The following is a 12,636-nucleotide window of genomic DNA, read 5'->3' as shown; positions in this document are numbered from 1 at the left end:
CACCTTAGGCTTTTGTGTTACTTCAAAGTTCTTAATATACTTAGAGATATTCTTTCTCCCAGTTAAACCAAAAATTTCCATACCAAACCTTGCCCATATTTCTTTCAAAGCCTCGAAAGCTTAATCTCCTTAGTTCACTTGTTTTCCAATCCTTCTATAACCTGTTACGTGAACTCGAACATTTATAATTATAAAACGAGGGCCTATGATCTTGAATCTTCTTGACAATAACTCTGATGTCTGCAATTGAATAGCTGACACCTAACGAATCTCAATGTACAGAAGTACGGGGTATAACACAGAGTGACTTGCGTTGTTCCAGCTCTACTTTGAGGTAGGTTACGGTCTACTTGACTTAGACTTTGGTTAGTTGATTGTATGTTTTGTGATTTCCTTAGGAGAAAGCATGTCTAGTTTTCATGCATGATATTGTGTGGCTAAACTCCTATGTGAATGTGGATTGAATGTTTGTGTAGGCTACGTGCCATTATTCTTATGTGATTAAATCTGCAGTGGATGTATTGTGATAAGAAGCTAATATAACCTTCTCGATGGTATTGTGACATGAAATGATGAGTTGAGTATTGATACTGAAAGCTAAGAACCATCGTTCTGTAAGAGGTATGGAAAGACACATATGTGACCTAGATTATGGGCTCGTAGTCCGAGGATAGTTCTGGAAACGAGAGGTCCATTGATATGTCCCACATCTGAGGTTCGTTCCGGAGAGGAAGTTTGTGCTCGGGTCCGAGGAGTATTCCGGAACAAGTGGTACAAGGACACCATGGGTCCCTTGCAGGTCATGACTACTGAGCAATGACATCAGTTAGCATGTGTGTACAGCGAGTGAGGTTATTGTGGTAAATTTACTTCCGTTGTGGCTTACGTGATTGTGATGTTTGACATCTTGGTGATTGATTGTGATTATCCTTGGTTGACTTACTGTGATTTATTGATATTCATGTCTGTTGACTGGCTTGTTTTATTCTATTGATTTTATGAAATATTCATGCTACTAATCTTAGTCGGCCTATGATATCTACCGATACATAGTGTTTGTACTGATACTGCCTTGATGCATTCTTTTGAGTGCAGATTGTGATACAGAGACCGCTACTCGTCCTCAGATCTAACGTTGAGGACATTTGCTGACAGATTCTAGGGTGAGCTTCTTCCCATGCCAGGCCGCCTGAAGATATTCTTGCTATGATGTCTTTTCATACTCTGGAAATTATGGTTATTTATTTGTTAGACTTCAGTTCTTAGACATGTTTTAGATTAGAGTCTTGTACGATGACTTTCGGATTTTGGGGATTTGTAATAGTAAGAACTTCCATGAGTTATTTCAGTATTTTATGGCATGACATATTTTGTTTATTTGATGCGTGAATGAGTATAATCATTTGACTTGACTAATATAAAAGTCGAATATAAATGAATAGATGTCTCGTGTGTTAGTTCGCCCACAAGGATTTAGTTGGGTGCCAGTCATGGCGGGTTGGGTCGTGACACTTGAACATCAAAGAGGTAAGACCTTCCTACTTCATTTGGATATAGCTTTGTATTGGTGATTATGGACTATAAGTTCTTGATATATAAGTTGATGGGTATGACAGGAAAAACATGAACGATTATTTACTTGGTATGTTAGTCAAGGGTTGTTTATCTTATGGGTGATAAGGGATGATGATATTTGTATCAATATGAGGATTTAGAATCATCTAATAGCAAGAGATGGTTTGTTGGGTAAAGAAACATCATTGATGAGAGTTGTAGAGTTTTATGCCCATAAGGTGTTTGATAATGTGCTTATATGACCAAAACGTGAGCGTCCTTACTAATATTGATTCTTTTTTATGTATATTGCTATAGATTAAAGCCAAAATGGGTGAAGAACATTGTAGTACGCTTAAAGGTAGGAATTGCGGTATGTAAGGCTAACTCTCTACGTGCAGAAATGTTATTGATATTCCCCATGCCACGTTCTTTTGCGATTACTACAGATTGCTTCAGCAACAGAGTTAAGCCCCAGTTTTATGAAAAACTTTTAACTTTTATTCTTTAAACAATATTTTCATGATTAGTTCATGATTGTTATTCCAAACTATCAGGAACTCAGTACATAATCAATATAGAGTCGTGTTTGATATCCCATGAGTCCCAGTCATGAAAACTTAGGTGTATGAACAGTCAATACTCTAAACTCTATAAACAACTTATGAATCGATGTCTCAGGATAGTAATGTTCAGTATTCCATGTTATGCATTACAATATTATTCTAGCTCCCTTACATAAATTATAAAATGCTTAACATATGTATTTGGGCCCAAGGCTACAGTTTATGTATATGTATACTTGGGCCTGAGGCCACAGAATTGTGCACTTATATTTGCGCCTGAGGCCACACGCGATAAACTCTCAGAATGTAATGACATGTTAGGTCATTTTGGTTGTTTTGACTATTTTTCCATCTTTTGACTTGCTCTTGGTTTCATGAGAGTATATTTGACTTGTGGGGATGGGTGGAGTGATTCCTAAGGTAATCAGATCTGTGTTTGGTAAGAAAGTGGAAAATTTGATAGTTTATAAGTGTTGAGTTGACCAAAGTCAAGATCGGGGGCAAACACATCTTTTTAGGAATTTTATCGAACCCATTAGGTCTGAAATGTCGATTATAACTTGGTAGAGTGATTAGTTAGATTCTAGAAGGTCTCGAGGGCATTTTGGTCTTTTGTTTGGAAAGTTAGTTTTAGGCGTTTGGGGTTGACCTGGTCAAGACGACCTCTTTTGGAAAGTTCGAGTGCGCAGGTCAGTTCATAGTGTGTTTTTATGCTAGGATGCATATTTGGTTTGTATCTGGATAATTCTCAGGATTTTGGGGGTGATACAGTAAAAAACCAAAAAAAATTCTGGTGCAGTTATCTGGTGTCCTTCTTCGCTTTCGCGAAGAAAGCACACATTCGCGTAGAGTAGTAGACCCAGTAGGGGTCGCGTTAGCGAGAAGATGCTCGAGTTCGCGTAGGGTAAAATGGGGTCTGGGCTAGGTTGATCGACCATCGCATTCGTGATGGTCTGGTTGCATTCGAATAGGTCTGGGCTGGGTCGAGGCTTGCATTCATGAGGATTAGTATTTACCTGGACAGAATTAGAAGTCCCATTTCGAGTTTCGGACCCTAATTCACATATTTTGAGCTTTAGACTTCGGATTAAGGAGATTTTTGAGAGGATTTGCAAGGTGCATCAAATGGGTAAGTTTCTAACCTCTTTATTACATTTATATCATTAATTAGTGAAGATTTCCATGGGATAAATCATGATTTAAGGAGTGATTTGGCGGAAACAAGAATCCTAAGTTAGAAAAGATATATTCTTTATTTGAACACGAAATTGATGTTGGATTTAGTTCATTTTTGATATATAGGCTCTATAAATCATGGGTAAACTAATTTTGGGTCAAATTTCCTATATGCCCTTCATGGCTCGGAATCTTTTTTTTGGGTGACTTTTTGGGTTCAGATTTAAAGTATGCTAATATGGGTATCTGTCTCGACCCAATTTCACTAAGTCATGCGGGCACCTACCTTTCCCACCTCGATAGGCTAACCCTTAACTCAACATTCACAATTTAAAATAACGGAAGAAAGAAAAATAACGTAAGTCTCACAAATATAATATAATAAGTGCAGAAGTAAATGAAATCCACCCCAGCATCTGGTATGGTCATACAAGAGGATCTAAATCCAAATTACTACAAATCTGAATAATAATACGTAAGTAGTCTCAAATCATGTCTTAGAATGGAAAACAAGACATAATAATAAGAAGAGTCCTCGGCCTGTGAACGTCCTCATGCTCACCCTGAAGAGACTCGAATCAGCAATCCTCGAATATCAGCCACGAGGGGTAGAAGAAGATCCAACCTGGTACTCTACATTCATAAAAGAATGCAGCAAGTGCAGGTCAGTACAAACAACAAGTACTGGTAGGTATCATAGGCCGACTAAGACTAGCTAACGTATATAAAGATGACAAGCAAGATAAAGACGTAAACAACAAGCTACAAGTCAACACGAACCCATAACCACAATACAAGTCGTCACCTATGTTATAACATCTAAACCCAACTGTGCCAAGTATCAGTATAACCGTTCCGAACCAATGTATCATAATCATATCACAACAAGTCATTACCTATGTTATAGCATCTAAACCCAACTGTGCCAGGTATCAGTATAACCGTTCCAAACCAATATATAACAATCATATCACAGCAAGTCATCACCTATGTTATAGCATCTAAACCAAACTGTGCTAAGTATCAATAAAACCGTTCCGAACCAATATATCACAATCATATCACAACCATATAATAACAGACCAAGAGGTACAATGCAATGCAATAATGTAAGAATGATGAATGTAATGCATATGCACCGTACATATGTACTGTGATCGATGGAACATCACATCTCGGCAGCACAACCCATGGGGGACCCGCAAAGTCCATGTACCACTCGTCCCAAAGAACAAAACTCGATGATGAGGACTCTCTCGATCCCAGCAAGAGACCTCGGGCTTCGAGCACTCATTCATTCCTGACAAGAGACCTTGAGAAACGTACACTCATTCCGCTTCGATAAATGACCTCGGATCACGGACTCTCATCTCTCTTTTATGCTCTCCAGCGAAGACCTCGGAAGGTACACTCTCTCACTTATCATCATTAGTACCATAACAATGCAATATCAATTGAAATGAGTATGAATACGATGCATGTAATACCAACAACTAATTCAAGCCCAAACAGTACCACACATGGCACACAAGTAATATCAATAATAAGGTTACACAATAAGCTACAATGAAATCTCAATTCTCATCTCAATATCAATCAAGTAAAGTACCGCAATATCATAGCCATGATATAACATTAATCACCAATATTTGATGTCTCAACGTGGTAATGAGCCAATAAGTAAATAGAACAAGATAAGTCAACAACACAATGGGTGGCTAGCCCTCAAATCACACAACAAGGCCCAACCTAAGACAATATCCAACCCAACTTCATACCCGAAGGTTTACGTGCATTCTATGACAATATCATCTAAACATACGCTTCGCTAATCAAAGTCTTACCATAAGGTAAACCATAACCTACCTGGAAAGCCGAGCAACAAAGTCTCCAATAGTCAAACCTTACTATTTTCCTTCCTTTGAGCCTCGAGATAATGAAAGTCTAATCATATCCGAATCATGAAATTAGAATCAAGAAGAAACATCATTCAACCTTACTACTATTCAAGACCTAAATCCCAACCTATGGAATAGGGTTTATGAACTAAAGAGATGAAATTTGGAATCTATAGGTCTCAACATGAAATTAAAGTTCTAGGTGATTAATTCCCATCAATTATAAGCTAAAAGAACTAACAAATCACTTAAATTCAGATTCTAGGTAAAACCCCCAAATTTGGGTATGAACCCTACTTCCAATTCCATAAATTAACCACTAATTAGGAAGGAATCATGCAATAACAGATTCTAATCATCAAATTCATGCTTAGTGAAGCTAACCCAATCAATAATTCAAGATTTAATAGCTTAGAATGAAGAACCCACAAAACCCTCTTTCTATCCACCATTTCTTAAGGAAACTAACATGATTAATGGCTTCCTAAGGTGATTAATTGAACAAGGAATGGAAAGGAAGGTGAAGGAACTTACCACAATGATTTTCTATGAAGAACAACCTTGAATTCTCGAAGTGGTATTGAATGAAGGACTTAGGGCGTTTAACACATATTTAATGAATTTAACTGCCGGTCACCCGCTTCAGCACCCCCTCCAATACTTCAGCGGCACCGCTTCCGTGGCCCCATGACTGCTTCTACGGTCCTGCCAAAATACACAAGCCGCTACAGCTGTAGGGCAACCGCTATAGCAGATGCAGCCATCCTGGTGCCGCCATAGCACGTGTTATATCCCGTATTTCGTACATTGGGACAATCCGGGTTAACCATGAAAAGTTAGGGACAAAACCATTCCGGGATACGAAGTCGGGACTTTTGACCTTCGATTTCATTTTAAGACCTAATTTGTTCATGAATTGGTTGGCATGGAACATTTGGGAAAATTTGAGACCAAAAGTGGAATATTGGAAAGTTGGGAATTATTGAATTTTGGCCATATTGGCCATGTGGTGTGGAGATGGTCCCACACATTTTTGTGGCCAAATTTGATTGGTCCAACCCATGTGTGGGCCATGGACACTTGGACAATATATGTGATCATAAAAGATGACCAAGTAGTCATCTTTTCTATTCTCAACACTTAGAAAATAAAACAAGAACTTTGAGAGCAAAGAGAAGGCCATTCGGCCAAGCCCCTTAGAAATTGAAGACCAAATTGAGCCATCCCAAAATTATTTCCTTCATGCAAATCCACTAATTGGAGGTCCCTAAGTAGCGTGGAAGTGTTGTTTGGGTCATCAAACCATCCGTTGTGTAAATCGCAAACCCTAGCCAAGTTGTAGAGTTGAAGAAGAAAGGTAAGATTTAATCATGTTTTATGTGTTATGAATGGTGTATGCATGTTGTAGTATGCTAAAATGGATGGAAATCATGAAATATGGTGTGTTGGAGTTGAGTCGTGTAGGGTGCGTATGATCGTGTAGGTGTGTGTGTTGTGTTGAGATGGTGAATTGATTTTTTGTAGCATGTTTAGTTGTGTAGTGTGAAGAAATGAATGAGAATCATCATATATGTGTGTGTAGGGTTGGCCGAATATAGGGCCATGTTGTGTGAATGAGAATGAATTAATTCTATTTGGAATTTTGAATGTTGTCGTTATGAATTCTATGTTGGAAATGAGAGTTTAATGACTCAAGATTGATTTTGTAATTGTATGGGCTGATTTGGAGAATCATGTGTATTTAATGTAATTTTTATATTTAAGAGAATGACATTGTTAGAATGTGGATTGTTGGTGCAAATCATGATTTGGAAGTGAGGAATGTGTTATGGATGTGTTCTCGGGTTGGGGCTGTTTTCGGGTGAGTTGGAGTATTATTTGGGATGTTTGAAATGTTGTATGAATTGCTTAAAATGTCTTTGAATATTGTTGGTATGGGTTCGGGTTAGTATTTGAATGTATAAGCGTTGATGTTGGCTTGAAGGGAAGCCGTTGAATTGAATATATTGAAAGTTGTTGAATGATGTAAAAGAGAGTTACTGATGTTATATTGCCTTTCGGATTGGTTATTATTGTTGCTAGGTTGGTTGTTGGTGTTGTTGTTGTTGATTTGGCCGAGTTAAATTCTCGGGGTTGGCCTATTTACAGGGGAAATGCTGCCCAAATTTTCGTAGAATTATGTGTTAATTTGGAAATGAACTTCTAAACGCATATAGTAACGTTGATATTTATTGATGTTATGTAGACTTTGGGCAGCCCGAGACATAGGTTTGATTTGGACTAGCTTGAGTTTGAGCTAGCGTTGAGAGCATTCGAGGTATGTAAAGCTTACCTTTCCTTCTTTTGGCATGTCTTAGATATGGCTAAGTTATGATACGCTACGAGCCTTGGGGGTAATTTTATTCCAAAAATCCAAATATGTTTATGATTCAGATTTGCTTCTTGATGTTGGCATCCTTAGTGTGGTCAAGCTATAGACTGTATGTCTTCGATATGATTGGATTTGAAATACTATGTAAACGGTTTGTTCCGAAAAGATTTTATGTCTACAAACGCCCGTAACTTTTACATTACGTACCGGATGGATTTGATAAGCGCGTAAACGATTCTTATTTGTTTCTTGACATTTGTATTCTTAACGTAGTCGAATTATGGTCCTTATGTCTTTTGTATGACAAAGTTTCAAAAGTTGCCTAAAAAGTTCGTTTTCAAAAGAGTTTTGCTCCTAAATGGTTCCGAAAACTACGAACGACCGTAACTTTCATATATGGTCTCGGATTGCTGTGAAATGTCCGTAGAAGTTTCTATAATGTATAACGACTATGATTTCCATCGGCGGGCCCGGATTTGGGTTAATGCTCGCCCGTGGGCCCCGCGACTTTCTACGTTTGGTTCTAATGACCTATTTTCGAAAGAACTTAATATGACTACCTTTCCGACCTCCGAATATGATTATATGATTATATATTTATCTGTTGAGTCCGAAATGACGTTTCGTATACTTATGATGCCGATACGTACCTATGATTTCTGAAGTTCGGTTTGATATGTTCCCGAGTGATATTCGGAAGAAAATCTGATTTGACTATTGTTTCGATTTTGAACTAACAGTTCGTTTTGATTGTCCTATTGGGTCTTTGTAAGTGTTTTGCATTGCATGTGACTTCCCACGATTCTGCTCGTGCATTATGTTTTTGCATCCTTCGCCGAGTCCCGGGCCGGTATGTTATCGTGCGCACTGTGTTATATTCCGAAGTATGTGATATGTGATATTGACCACTGGACTTTTGACCGCGGTATGTGATATGTGATATTGCCCGGACATTTGACCGCGGTCGCGACATTGACCGGACTTTTGACCGCGGTATGTCAGGTTTCGGAGACATGAAATCTTCTGGAGTATGATGTGTTATGGCGCCCGAGACAGGAGGGGCGACCATGTTCTATCCACCGGGTCCTATTGCGGATCGTATGTGTTATGTGATATGGTATGCGATGATTTGATGATATGATAATCTGATATGATATGATATACGGTGATATGATGTGATATATGATTATTATGTTATATATGGATCGGGCCGTACGTTCCTCGGCATTCGGTTAACGTTAGTTTATGTGGTATGTTCTATTTTCTGTATATGTGAGATAGAAATGTTTTTTTTCAAAATAAAGCTAAGCATTTTGGGCATTCTGATGGTTATATACGTCTTCCTGCTTATGTATGGTTTGTGTTTTGGATATAAGTACTTTGGTATTTGGGTTATTATGCTCACATTCTGTACGCCTTACTTCGGTTATGACTTCGTTCTGCACTTTCTACTTTGCATACTCAGTACATATTCCGTACTGACCCCCTTTCTTCGGGGGCTGCGTTTCATGCCCGCAGGTACAGATACGCGTTTTGGTGATCCACCGGCGTAGGATTCCCATTCTGCGTCGTTCGCAGTGCTCCCTTTGTTCGGGAGCCAATATTTTGGGTATATACTCTTCCGATGTATATGATTATGTTTATTCGAGGGCGGCGGGGCCCTGTCCCATCATCGATTCGTGGTTCGTATTAGAGGTCCGTAGGCATAGATGTGGGTTATGTACGGTTTGTTCGTATGCGACGTGTGAGTTGTGTTTGGGCCTCCCATCCGCCGTGGCAGCCTTGTCGGTTGCGTGTATGTATGCTTTGTGTCACACCCCAGTTTCCGATAGGGTGTGATGGGCACCCGACCCTTACCTAGGGCCGAGCGAAGCATAACATAAGCACGGGGTGAAATTTTTTTCGGAAAACATACATGCTTTTCATCTTTTCAAATCAAACAAAATCCGTAACCATAACGAATGCGTAAACACACGAAATTCATAATACAATGCGTCTTGATACACCGCTTACATAGCGCTTACAAACGGACATCTCATACACACGACACTTTGTCGCAAAGTCTCTAACATAACACCGAATACCATACAAAGCATTCGACTCGGCGAACCCGGAGGAAATGGAGCTCGCCAATCCGGCCGAACATTATCTGCGACATCATCTCGCTCATCAGTGGGTACCTGCGCGGCATGAAACGCAGCCCCCGAAGAAAGGGGGTCAGTACGGAATATGTACTGAGTATGCAAAGCAGAAAATACCGAAAACGAAATAAAGCGTACCAAACGCGAGCATAATAGTCCAGATACCAACGTACTTACATCTGACATCCAAGTCGTACATACATAAATCATACACACACCGCGGCCAGGAACCCAGCGGTTAATATCATAAATATATAAATATACACAGCTACACACACATACATACCGCGGTCAAGAATCCAGCGGTCACGTCACAGCCCGCGGTCAAGTATCCAGCGGACGATATCACACATACACATGCCGCGGCCAAGTATCCAGCGGTCATGGCACAGCCCGCGGTCAAGTATCCAGCGGACAATATCACACATACACATGCCGCGGCCAAGTATCCAGCGGTCATGGCACAGCCCGCGGTCAAGTATCCAGCGGACAATATCACACATACCGGCCCGGGACTCGGCGAAAAAGGTAATAACAATACACACGAGCAGAATCGTAAGTAGTCATACAAATATAATTTCTTTTATTACACCCTCAACAAAACAACCCAAGCAAGCCATTCTTTTAAAAGCAAGTCATTAGTCAAGTCAGGTTTATTGGAATTAGTATACAATAGTTACAATCTTTTGAAATCGTTTTTATGTTTAAAAATGTATTATAAAACCCAATGAGATAGTTAAAATAACTATTTATAGTAATCGGGGCGATAGCCAAAAGTTCTTTTTCAAAATCACACAAATATACCAAACAGAGCAACATTGGGAGATCTCGGGATGCGTGGGCCCCACCTCAAGTCGAACCGAGGCGGCGGACATAAAATTACCGCATTAGGCTACCTAAAGCCATCCATAAAAGTTTCGGAGCGATCCAGACACGTTTACAACAATTACACAGGTTTAAACATTCTTTTGATCAAATAAGAGGATTATGATTCAATTGCGCTGAATGAATAGTAGGCAAAATCAACTCGGCTTTCCGAGAGCAGAATTATCCCCGAGGTTCCGATCTTAGCCTAGTAGGGCTAGGACATGCCAAAGGAAGGAAAGGAAGGCTTTACATACCTTTGTTGTGCCTCACGCTCGTCCAATTTCAATTCCCGTTTCGTCGGAAATGCGCAAATGGTCATCCTTACCGATTACTATTCATGCAAGTTAACATTTCAACTTTGGTTAAGCATTTGACTACCGAAATTCCGGCAAAGCACCTCCCCTATAAATATGACATCCCCCGAGGTTCAACTCGGCTCAAAATATCAACAACAACCAAACAACAACACCTACAACCACAATAAACACAATACAATCCGCAACTAGTCTTCTTCTTACCTAATGCAATCGCTTCCATTCCGGCTTCAACTTTCAAATCCATACCAACTCAACCCAACAAACATTATAACAATATCAATATTCAATCCCAAATACATTCTAACATTAATAATCCCTTTCTACACCATTCGGCAATATTCATTTATATTCAATTCAACTTCATATATCCAAACTAGTATCAACAATCGCATGTTCAAGTAACAATCCGAAGCCATTCAAATCCGTTTTAAGAACATCCCAAGGAATCCGTACAATATTTAAAACAACTCAAACACTAAGTCACCTTACCCGAAATCCATCAACTACATTTAAGGACCTCAACAACACATTTCCTCTTTCCAAATTCATAAACTACATCAACAAACCATACCTTAACATTATTTTTCTTACAAATTCAAGGACTACATTAAAACCATACTAATTCTTAAATCAGCCCACACGGTTTTAGCTTAACTTGGGATCATTACACTTCATTTTTACATCATATAAAGCATGACGACAACAACCAAAGCACCAAATAACATTAGCTCATTTCATGCACACTAGCAGCCCCTATTCGGCCACTCCTTAGCATACAACATTCCATGAGTTTCATTCATATTCTACACATCACAACAACACATAAACATGTTGAATTCAATTACTCTCCACTCCTACACAACACACACATGTGCACGGCCAAAAGTCACCATCCACGGTCCAACTTCAACATCTATATCTTCATGTTTTTCATTCATTTCTACGTACTACAACATCAACAAATCATGCATAACACATAAAAGAGACTTGGGACTTACCTTCTTCCTCCTACTTGTTCATACGGCCATGGTGAAGTTCCACAAGAATAAGAACTTTGTTCAATTCAACAACTACCTCATGTTACTTAACACCCTCCAAAGAGTAGAATTGTTTGAGGAAACTATTTTTTTTTTTTTATCACTCTCTCTTGTCTTGCTCGGCTAAGAGCCATGGCCGAATGGCTTGGTTGGCTTTCTCTCCAAGCTTCTCAATTTTTCTAGAGAGTTTTGTGATAAGGATGATTAATGAATCATCTTATACATATAAATGATGCATATGGCCATGGCCCACTAGTCATGTGGCCGGCCACATGCTTGAATTCCCATGAAATTTAATTTCCAAATTTTTCACTTTCTATCCCAAATTTTCATGAATTTTTCAACTTCTCATAATTCACTTTTGATCCCATCTTTCATGAAATATTAGTTCCCATAACTCCACTTTTCACCTCCAATTCCTTAATATTTCCATCCAACATAATTCATAAGCAACTTATATCTTGAAACAAAGTCGGAAGAATAGCCTTGTTCTCAACTCGTCGCAAACCAACTTAGAATATTCCGACGTACGAAGTACGGGGTGTAACATCCTTTCCCCCTTTAGAACATTCGTCCTCGAATGTTCAACTAATCGTATAGGGTCTTAAGAATCTCGATTCAAACTTTTCCTTTTTGTTTCTGGGAAAATTTCGACAGAGTTTCCTCTATATTTCTTGCTATCTCAAAACCTGTACACAAGAAATACCAA

The sequence above is a fragment of the Lycium ferocissimum genome, chromosome 2 (genome assembly GCF_029784015.1).
Source record: "Lycium ferocissimum isolate CSIRO_LF1 chromosome 2, AGI_CSIRO_Lferr_CH_V1, whole genome shotgun sequence".
Classification (NCBI taxonomy): Eukaryota; Viridiplantae; Streptophyta; class Magnoliopsida; order Solanales; family Solanaceae; genus Lycium; species Lycium ferocissimum.
This window is presented reverse-complemented; position numbering follows the sequence as displayed.